The 10,797-nt window shown below is 41.4% G+C and overlaps 1 long non-coding RNA gene across 1 annotated transcript; it reads right to left on the reverse strand.

Annotated features, from left to right (window-relative positions):
- Positions 1 to 1,669: 1,669 nt before the first annotated feature.
- Positions 1,670 to 3,266, reverse strand: LOC133829173 (uncharacterized). Its single transcript, XR_009891597.1, has 3 exons — positions 3,066 to 3,266; positions 2,237 to 2,311; positions 1,670 to 1,795 (listed from the first exon to the last, which is right to left on the reverse strand). It is a non-coding gene; the product is annotated as an uncharacterized LOC133829173 (long non-coding RNA).
- Between the last annotated feature and the right edge of the window lie 7,531 nt (positions 3,267 to 10,797).

Raw genomic sequence — 10,797 nt, forward strand, 5'->3', positions numbered from 1 at the left:
CACTCGCCCAAATGGCGTCTTCTACACCTCGGGCACTCTGGATAGGTCCTCCATGCCTCACCGCCACCCTGACGGCCACCCTGACCACCTCGACCCCTCCTATCAGGACTAGGAGCGGCCGACGTGTCAGGAGTCTTCCTCTTGAAGTCACTGGGGCCTCCGCCCCTGCCTGTCCCGGAATAAGGAGGCACCGCCCTGCGGCCCTCACGCCTCACTGCGCTCTCCTTCCATATTTTGTTCTCCGCTTCCTCAGCGGTAAGAGCCCTCTCAACGGCCTGGGCATAAGTTATTCCTCCAGGTACCGTGGTAATCCTAACATCCCGGGCTATCATAGCATTAAGCCCCCTAATAAAACGATCTTGCCTAGCAGCATCAGTAGGCACAAGATCTGGTGCAAATTTCGCAAGCCTATCAAACTTCAGGGCATACTCTGTAACAGTCATACTGCCCTGTACCAGACTTACAAACTCATTAACCTTTGCTGCCCTAACAGCAACATTGTAATACTTCTGGCCAAACAAATCCTTGAAACCTTCCCAAGTCAGTATGGCAACCTCTCTGGTCTGCGATGCCACTTCCCACCAAATACGAGCATCCTCCCTCAACATATAAGCTGCACAGGCCACTCTATCCTGTCCTTCAATCCTCATGAAATCCAGAATCACTATGATCATAGTTAGCCACTGCTCGGCTTTCAACGGATCTGGTCCTCCCTCAAAGAATGGGGGTTGCTGCTTCCTGAACCGCTCATATAACGACTCCAACCTGTTAACAATCTCCCCAGGCTGCACAGCTGGTACCACTGCAGGTGGTAAAGAAGGGGCAGCACTCCCTGATGGAGCCTGCTGCTATAAAATACGAATCAACTCATCCTAACTCTGTAATCGAGCCTGCATCTCAGCCATTAACTGCTGCCAGTTCTCAGGGACTGGCGGAGGTGTCTGGCCCTGGTCATTGCCCCTGGTCCCGGACCCAGTGCCGGCTAATCGTGAAGATTTCCTTGGACGCATAACTATCCAAGTCAATCTGCAAATATCGACTCGGCGGTCAGACCACAATGACAGGGTAAAAGTTTCCCCAAAACTCAACAATAGAACATAACCATTCATAGACAACCAATACATATAAGCATCCATACACCATAAACAATTAATCATCATATACTCATTTACATGCACAACAATGTTGATAAACATGCCTCAATACCTTCACACAGCAGTCAAGGGCCAGGCCCTATCAGTATCTCATGCTTCCTAGCAATTCAGTCAACAACAACATGCATAACTCATCTCAGGTACATAAGCACATAGGCACACATATACACATTACCAAACCCCAACTTGAGCTTGTCTCTAGCAGCGAATGTACATATCCAGGCTGTCTTCAGGAACCCTTAAACCTAGGACGCTCTGATACCAAGTTATAAAGCCCTGGATAGCCAAGACCGCTACACTGTGTACTTATAAAGGTGCAGGACTCGCTAGTCAAGTCATTGATTTGAAAACGTGTCGCTAGACATGTAAGATCTATGGTTAAAAAGGTTTCAGTCTCAAAAGACTCATTTCATATATCTAAACTGTAACAAACAAGGGATCCCATAAACAAAAAGTTAAAATAAGTTTACAGACTTCCAAAAGTACATAAGTATCCACTAGCCATACATAGGCAAAACAGACAGTCTTTAGGTTCCATGTCCTTGCCTAGACCTCAACCGTGGCGGCCGAGCACCTGGCTATGTACATTCCGCTCGCCGAGCTCTCCAGTCAGGGCTGATCTAACTTGCCCTTGCCTTTACCTGCACCACGTAGCACCCGTGAGCCAAGGCCCAACAAGAAAACATCACAGATAACTCAAACAATAATAACAGACAAATAGCTCAATATGCATGTATACTCACTAGATAGTCCACAACGGATAATCTGCATATACAATCCTATACAAGATACATTCTACCACATACACTGCTCATATCACATAATAATCAGGGCCGACAACTTAGGCCGCGCCCTCTGTTTAACCCACTAACTCTGGCCCGCTTAAACCAAGCTCAGTGCATAATAAGCTATCCTCGGCTACCAGTGGCCAAGCCGCGCCCTGTGCGCTAGTGAGACACTTGGCACCCTTAGGCCGTTGGTTCACTAAATGGCTTGCATGGCATAATACCATCCTTTCAAGCTTTTACAATAGGGAGCCCTTAGTCCCGTCTCATATAATCAACCAGGTGCAGTTTTCTTACCTTTAGCTTTCAGATGAGTTAGTTACGGGCGATACTCCTTGAGCGCGATCCGATCCTCGAGCCCTAGCTTAACACCTAGTCACAACCATGAAGAAAGACACCATTAACAACCTTAAATAAGCTTCCAAGCCAAGTTCTAGTAATCGGAACATTGAACTTCACCAAATATGGTAAAAGACTCAACCCCGAGCACCCTAGGTTAAATTCCCAAGCCTAAAATCTTAAAATCCCAAAATCCCTTAAGCACCGCGGCATAGGCCACCCATGCCGCGGCATGGCCCCCAAACAGAGCCATCCAAGGCACAAAAACAGGTAAGGGCCGCGGCATTGCTTGGACCATGCTGCGGCCCGCCCTCCTTCCTCAGCATGCAACAACCTTGAAGGGCCGCGGCTCACCAAGAACCATGCCGCGACCCGACCCTTCGAACCCAGAAAAAACCACCATTTTCAATCTCTAAACCTTACCTTAAGATATCCCAAAGCCCCCAACTTAAAACCAATTAACTCCCAACTTCTTTTACATGATCTAAGCAACATAATTCCCAAGAAAACACAGTCTATCACACTCTAATCCTCTCTTTTCCATTTCTGAAACCCAAGTGCTACAAACACCCAAACCAGCCACTCAAACACAATCTAGAACCTCTAAACTTGGAGTTAGAACTCACCTTTGCTGTAGATTCACTTCACCAAGTTGTGGCCAAGCTAGGTCCCCAAGTTCCCTTCTTAATTCTGCCTTAGAACATCATAACTAAACTTACTTCAGCACTTAACCAAAACCCAGCTAAAACTCATAATTCAACCACAGAAAACAGAGTTAGATGCTTACCTTAAATCTTGCTCCAGTTCCTTGATTAAACCCCTGAGCTAGACTCCCAAATCCACTCTACAAATCTCAGAATTCCAACTTGCTTCTCCCTTAAGTTTTCTGTGTTTTTCTCTCCTTGGTTTCCTTTGAGCGTGTAAGTGAGCTGAGAGAAAATGCTTAGTCGGTTTGTGTTTTTCTTCTAAAGGCTTCCTTAAGTCTAACTTATCCATGAAGTTAATCCCGAGGCTCGGGGTACCGGAACCGTCCCCGAGGCCGAAATGGTAAAATCCCCCAATATTCCCGCCTAGACACCCTAACCTCAAATATATCTCCAATTATTTATTTTCATCACCCGATAGTCTAAATCACTACCTGATACCTAAAATACCCCTGACTTGCCCAAAGTTAATTATAATACCCCATTATGACTTTTCCCACTATCTAGCCCTAGGATCGCCTTGAGTCGCCGGCTGCAGATTTATCCACATCATAATGTGGTTCTCGCATATATCACATATCATATTACCACGTAATATAATCAATTATCATATAAGCATCATTAAACATATAATAACTCATTAAATCACAATTATTCCAGTAATGCCCTCCTAGCACACTAATCAAGGCCCTTAAGCCTTATTAGTGAATTTGGGTCGTTACAAATGTTCTGGAAAGAACATAACACTACAATGTGTAAGTAGATTATATCATAGATTGGCAAGTCAGTGTAAGTCTTGTGCATTGACTAATCTTAGGACTAACTTATGTTTGAACATATAATCATATTTATATTACATTGGGATTACATCACTATAAATATGATTAGCCATATGCTCAAGATTTAATAGAAGTTTATATTAAACAAATAATCATGAAAATAAAACATTTAAGCAAAATGATTGACCAATTCAAAATTGATTTCTATTTTTTTTATTAATAATAAAATGAGATTACAAAGAAATTGAGTTTTAATTAGGGCATAAAACCCCAACATTAATCTCCCTGAAAGTTCATGTGGTAACTCCCCATTAATTTTGGTACCTTTTGTGTTCCGAATTCCAAAAAAGTGGCTTTTAGTATTCTCCCACCTTTTTAATAACCCATGATTGCATTTCTTGGTCATGGAAATGGTGCCTATACGTTTTCTAAGTCGTTGGACAATGTGAGAGAGAAGATTAAAAGGCTTGGGTATTGATTTTTAATCTTATAAATAGGGCCTCCCACGCCTATCTATACTTCATTCTCTCTCAAAGAACAAAAAAAAAACCTCTTCATTGTTGCCGAAGCTCTCTAAATTCGAAGGTGCCCATCATTTTTCAAGCCTTTTCGATGCATCTCTCATGAATTCAAGGCTCCCATCACCCCTTTGGGTAAGTTTCTCAAACTTTGCATTTATTTTCAAGAATTTTTAGCTTAAAATCTTAGAAGAAATTTTGTTTACAGTCTCTCAAAACCTAAACATTAAGTTGTAGATTTCTTTGAAATTTCTTAATGAATCCATGTAAGAATAGCGTTTTTGTTGTTGATCCGATGCAGTTTAGGCTTTGGGATTGCCAATTTTACCTTCGATTTGTTGAAATTTTGTGAAAAAGATGAGCCAAAATCCAAACTTTAATTTTTCGAATTCTTGAGCCTTTGGAGAACATTGAAGTTTCTTTGAGAATCTTTGCAAAACCTTTGAAATGCACTTTTTGATCCGCTTGTCACACTCCTCGGATAGAACGTTGTGTTTTTCCACCACCGAGGAACAAAATCTTTTTTAAAAAAAAAAGAAACCTGCTACTCAGTCAAACTTTTCTTATAGACACCGTTCTTGCTGCTCGAGTAAAACTAAAGTTTTCCCCCAAGCAGCTAGTTTTTGTTATAGAAAAATGCACACTGCTTGGGAAAAACTAAAGTTTTTCTTTTGCCTAGCAAAACTTAAAGTTTTTCTCCGTTCAGTAATTTTTCTCAATTTGCACGCACTCCTTTGTTTGGTTTACTCACCTCCCCCCTATGTTTTTTTTTGTAGATGAATCGTTATGACTACAGGGGAGATGACAACCAAACAGACTTTAACTACTCACACCCTGAGCCAAGTGATAATCCTCCAAGTAGTATTCTTTCTCATCAAAATCTCCGAGCAGAAGAACTCTCGAAGTTCATCTTCACTGTTTAAAGAAAATTCTTCCCTGATTAGCCTTGTAAGATCAATTCCTTTAGCAACAGAACCAACACCTTCTGATGAGAGTGAAAAGGACTACCCGACTGCCCCAGAAGCAAGACCCTCAAATAGCTCGCCAGCTAGTACAAAAAATAGTAGAGCAGGAGCATTATGTGGAAGAACAATCAGTATAAGAGGTTGAGACTCAAGCTTCTTCAAGACCTTCCCTCCAAGCACAAAAAGTTAAGAGACCAAAGAAAAAGACCGCCTAGACATTCGCAACAGAGATCTAGAATGCAACTATGCTCAAGCCAAGGAAACAAGAAGACCAGGTGCCTTCTTGGTATGTGGCCAAGGCCTCTAGATTGAATCCTGAGGTTATCAAGAGGTGTTCTCAATCTTTCGGTTTTGAAGGAGTGAATCTAATATGCCCATGTCCCTACCAGAGAGCAAACAATTCGGGAGGAGTTTATTGTGTCTGGTCGAGATATCATATCCATGTAAGAGATACTGTTCCTCTGCATCCTTTTTTTTATTGGTGGCTAATTATTTCAATGTCCCTCTGTTCTAGATAGCTCCAAATGGGAAACAAGTTTTGTCTACCATGTACATACTTTACCATCTTCAGAAATGGAGTCCACCTACCCCTCATGAGGTGCACTATTTGTTTGATTTCAAAACCAACCCCAGCCATAAGAACACATGTTTTTCCACCTTTTCCATAGGCAAAAAGGGGTTAAGTACCTTTGATGAGGACATCAAGACTAACCACCCAATTCAAGTTCCAGTTGGTCCGGTGACGAGGGCACGAGCTAAGAGATTCAAAGAAGAACTTAACCACTTAGTCCGGAGAATTATACAACAGGAAGAGGTCGAGTTCACTATTGAGGGTGAACAAAAGCTTGTGTTGCTCATCAAAGTTGATTCAGTTTAGGGGCTTGTTTCCTTTTATTATTTTGGGCTTTTGTTATTTGGAGTCAAAAGACATGTCATTTTGGGCTTTTGTTTTGGACCTTTTCATTATGGTTATTTTAGGGTTTTTATTTGTCTAAAAAAAACCCTCCTTGTATTTTCGGCTATATTAGGCCTTGTGGACAACTTGGAATGCAGATTATTTTGGTTAATGAAAATATTGTGAGGTTTTCTTCTTGAGTTCTTGAAGAGACTTTTCGAACTTATCAAGGGGTTTCCTTGTGGCGTTCAACCTGACTTATCAAATGGATATTCCATCCCCGTTTGTGGCATCTTTCACTATACCAAGGTTCGTGCTTTGCTAAGCATAGGGTCGCGGTTTACCATTCCAATTTCGAGTGTTCTTGGGTTGTTTGTCCAGATTTGGTTCGGGTTTCGTCACACTTGTTGGCGTGGCTCGTATCAGTTGGTACCAGAGCCTAGGTTCATACGGTTTGGCCTATCCTTTTTCCTTGTTTTTCTTTTTGATTCTTTGTTCAATTGTTGCGTTTGAATTAGGGTTGTTGAAAATCTATCTAATTTTTTTTTTCTGAAATCGTGAATTAGGGTTCTTAACGTGAATTAGGGCTTTAAGTTTTCTCTTATTCTAATTGTGGAATCTGAATTTGCATTGGTTTTTTTTTCTTCTAGTTCTTATTGTGAAATCCAAATTTTCATTGAGTTTCTCTTGCTTTTCTTTTGAAATCTGAATTTTTCCTTGGGTTTCTCTTGTTCTTGTTGTGAAATCCGAATTGGGATTGAGTTCTCTTGTTCTTATTGTGAAATCCGAAATTGGGATTGAGTTCTCTTTTTCTTATTGTGAAATCCGAAATTGGGATTGAGTTCTCTTGTTCTTGTTGTGAAATATCTGAATTTTGCATGAGTTACTCTTGTTCTTTTATGCAATCCGAGTTGTATTGTTTTCAAATCATTGTAGTTCCACCAATTCTGACTCTTCTTGTGTCTTGTACCTGCATTTGAGAAAAAAAAAAAGAAAGAAAGAAAGAAAAAAAGAAAGAAGAAGAAAAAAACCAAGAGGATCCGAACTAAAAAAAAAAAAGAGTCTGGAAACCCCCCTTAAAAAATTTTGTTCTAATCTTGTTCCATATGTCCTAGAGGTTCTTTTGCCAAATCCTCACGTAAGTGTATCAAAAATCATCAGTTTTGCTATGTTCGTTTGGTTTGTTCTGGTTTGATTTGCTACTTGAATCCTCCATGATATCGTGTGATTAGTTTTGAAAGAACTTAAAGAAGAATACGAGTGGAAAAAGGCAGAGGTGCGAGCCTATTTGAGGGTAAAAGCCATTGAAATTGAGTGAAACACGAGTGGATTTGAGTGAACATATTGTTCGAGTGAAACATGGGAGGGAGTGTGGTGAGGTCTCTTTTCCATATTGTTCTAACCTTATTTTGCAGATTTCCATCATGGCACAAAATCCAGAGAAAAATGCAAGAAATGAGATTCCACCTGAGGTTCCTAATCTAAAAATTCAAGCATTAATGGGGGAGATGCGAAGGATGATGAGGGCGGAGTGTGAACAGATACATGAGAGGTTGGATAGGGTAGAAGAGGGAACGCAATGGAGGGCACGGAGGAATAGGGTGCAACAACAGGATGTTGAGGGTGAAAGAGAGTTTGAAGGGGGAGATTTAGAGGAAGAGTATGATAGGTTGTCAGAGGGTAACCATAGGAGGTATGGCTGAGATAGAGAAGCTAGGAACTGGGTAGATAATAATTTGGGAAATATCAAGATGAGAATCCCCGCATTTCAAGGGAAGAGTGATCCTGAGGCATACCTTGAGTGGGAAAAGAAGATGGAGTTGGTTTTTGATTGTCACAACTACTCCGAAGTGAAGAAGGTAAAACTTGCTGCAATTGAATTTACTGATTATGCTGTTGTTTGGTGGGATCAGTTGTGCATCAACAGGAGGCGAAATGGAGATCGTCCTATTGAGACTTGGGATGATATGAAGAGGGTGATGAGGCGACATTTCGTACCAGCTCATTATTATCGGGATCTATACCTTAAGTTGCAGGGTCTTCGTCAAGGTTCCAAGAGTGTTGATGAGTATTACAAAGAGATGGAGATGGCTATGATTAGAGCCAATGTGGAAGAAGATCGAGAGGCGACAATGGCAAGGTTTTTGAATGGATTGAACCGAGAGATTGCTAATACAGTTGAGCTACACCATTATGTAGAATTGGAAGATTTGGTGCATATGGCAATGAAAGTTGAGAGGCAGCTCAAGAGGGGTAGTACAAGTTCAAATCCGAGACAAATCCCACAAAATTCAAGTGCAACACCTTGGCGGTCGAACTATCCAAAGAAGGAAGAAAACCATTTCACTCCCAAGCCTAAAACTGAGCCAAAACCAGCCACCACAACCACAGCCTCTCAAGGTAAAACAGCCCCTACTTCGTCTCGTTCTAGTGAGATTAAGTGTTTCAAATGCAAGGGAGAGGACACATAGCTAGACAATGCCCAAACAAGCGAGTTATGGTAATTCGGGATAATGGGGAGATAGATTCCGAAGAGGAAGATGATCCTGATGACATGCCACCATTGGAGGATGCTTCTATGGGTGGTGAGGAGTTTGGGGTAGAATCTAGTGAGATGCTTGCACTAGTCACACGACGAGCCTTAAATTTGCAAGCAAAAGAAGAGGAAGAAGAGGTGCAGCGGGAGAACATCTTTCACACTCGCTGTCATGTGAAAGACAAGGTATGTAGTGTTATTATTGATGGTGGTAGTTGCACTAACGTTGCTAGTTCTTCCATGGTTGAGTAGCTAGGGCTCACAACACTTAGACATCCTCGTCCATACAAGTTGCAATGGTTGAATGATAGTGGTGAAGTAAGGGTTACAAAGCAGGTTGTTGTATCATTTCGAATTGGCAAGTACGAGGATGAAGAATTGTGCGATGTGGTTCCAATGCATGCTGGACATCTCCTTCTAGGAAGACCTTGGCAATTTGATTGGTGGGTGCAGCATGATGGCTTCACCAATAAGTACTCATTCACGTTCCGTCAACAGACAATCACTCTAGCTCCATTGACACCAAAACAAGTATATGAAGATCAAGTGAGGTTGCAAAAGTTGAGTGATCAAAAGAAATTGAGTGAGCAAAAGAAAGAGAGTGAAAAGATGAATGAGAGTGAGGGAAATGAGAGACAAACAGAGAGCAAGGTCGAATCAAGTGAGAGAGAAAAGAGAGAGAAGAGTTCAGCCAAAGAAGGAAAATCAGAGAGAAAATAAAGAAATTTTTATGCAAAAACAAGTGAGGTTAAGCGAGCATTGATTTCAAAACGGCCGATGATTATACTCATGTACAAGGAGGCTCTTTTAAACACTAACCAACTTGATTCTTCACTGCCTAGTGTTGTTGTTTCTATTTTGCAGGAGTTCGAGGATGTGTTTCCCGAGGAGGTACCACATGGTTTACCACCTATCCGAGGGATTGAACACCAAATTGATTTTGTTCCCGGTGCTTCTATCCCAAACTGACCAGCATACAGGAGCAATCCGGAGGAGACGAAGGAACTTCAAAGGCAAGTTGAAGAATTGATGGTGAAAGGGCATGTGAGAGAAAGCATGAGTCCATGTGCTGTTCCAGTAATTCTAGTTCCCAAGAAGGATGGGATATGGAGAATGTGTGTTGACTGCCGAGCCATCAACAACATAACGGTAAAATATCGACATCCCATTCCTCGTTTAGATGATATGTTGGATGAGTTGCATGGTTCTTGTGTATTTTATAAGATTGATCTTAAGAGTGGGTATCATCAAATACGAATGAAAGAAGGTGATGAATGGAAGATCGCATTTAAAACTAAACATGGATTGTATGAGTGGTTAGTCATGCCTTTTGGATTAACTAATGCACCTAGCACTTTCATGCGCTTGATGAATCATGTTTTGCGTGCTTTCATTGGAAAATTTGTTGTTGTGTAATTTGATGATATTCTTATTTATAGCAAGAATTTGCATGATCATGCCTCACATTTGCATTCGGTTTTGGATGTGCTTAGGAAAGAGAAATTATATGCTAACCTCAAGAAATGTACTTTCTGCACCGATAAGCTTGTTTTCCTAGGTTTTGTTGTGAGTGCTATAGGTATTGAGGTTGATGAGGAAAAGATTAATGCCATCTAAGAGTGGCCGACCCTCACCAGCGTAAGTAATGTTAGAAGTTTTCATGGACTTGCTAGCTTTTACAGGAGGTTTGTAAAGGATTTTAGCACCATCGCCGCACCACTTACTGAAGTTATCAAGAAGAACATTGCCTTCAAATGGGGTGATGCACAAGAGGAGGCATTTCAGCTTATTAAACACAAGCTTACTCACGCTCCTTTACTTGCTTTACCTAACTTTTCTAACACATTTGAAGTTGAATGTGACGCTTTTGGTATTGGTATTGGCGCTGTTCTTATGCAGGATGGGAGACCACTTGCGCACTTTAGCGAGAAACTAAGTGGGGCTGCACTTAACTACCCCACTTATGACAAAGAATTGTACGCATTGGTTCGAGCTTTAGAGACATGGCAGCACTATTTGTGGCCGAAGGAGTTTGTGATTCGTACGGATCATGAATCTTTGAAACATTTGAAAGGACAACATAAGCTGAACAATAGACATGCACGCTGGGTTGAGTTCATTG

This window comes from Humulus lupulus, chromosome 4 (genome assembly GCF_963169125.1).
Source record: "Humulus lupulus chromosome 4, drHumLupu1.1, whole genome shotgun sequence".
NCBI lineage: Eukaryota > Viridiplantae > Streptophyta > Magnoliopsida > Rosales > Cannabaceae > Humulus > Humulus lupulus.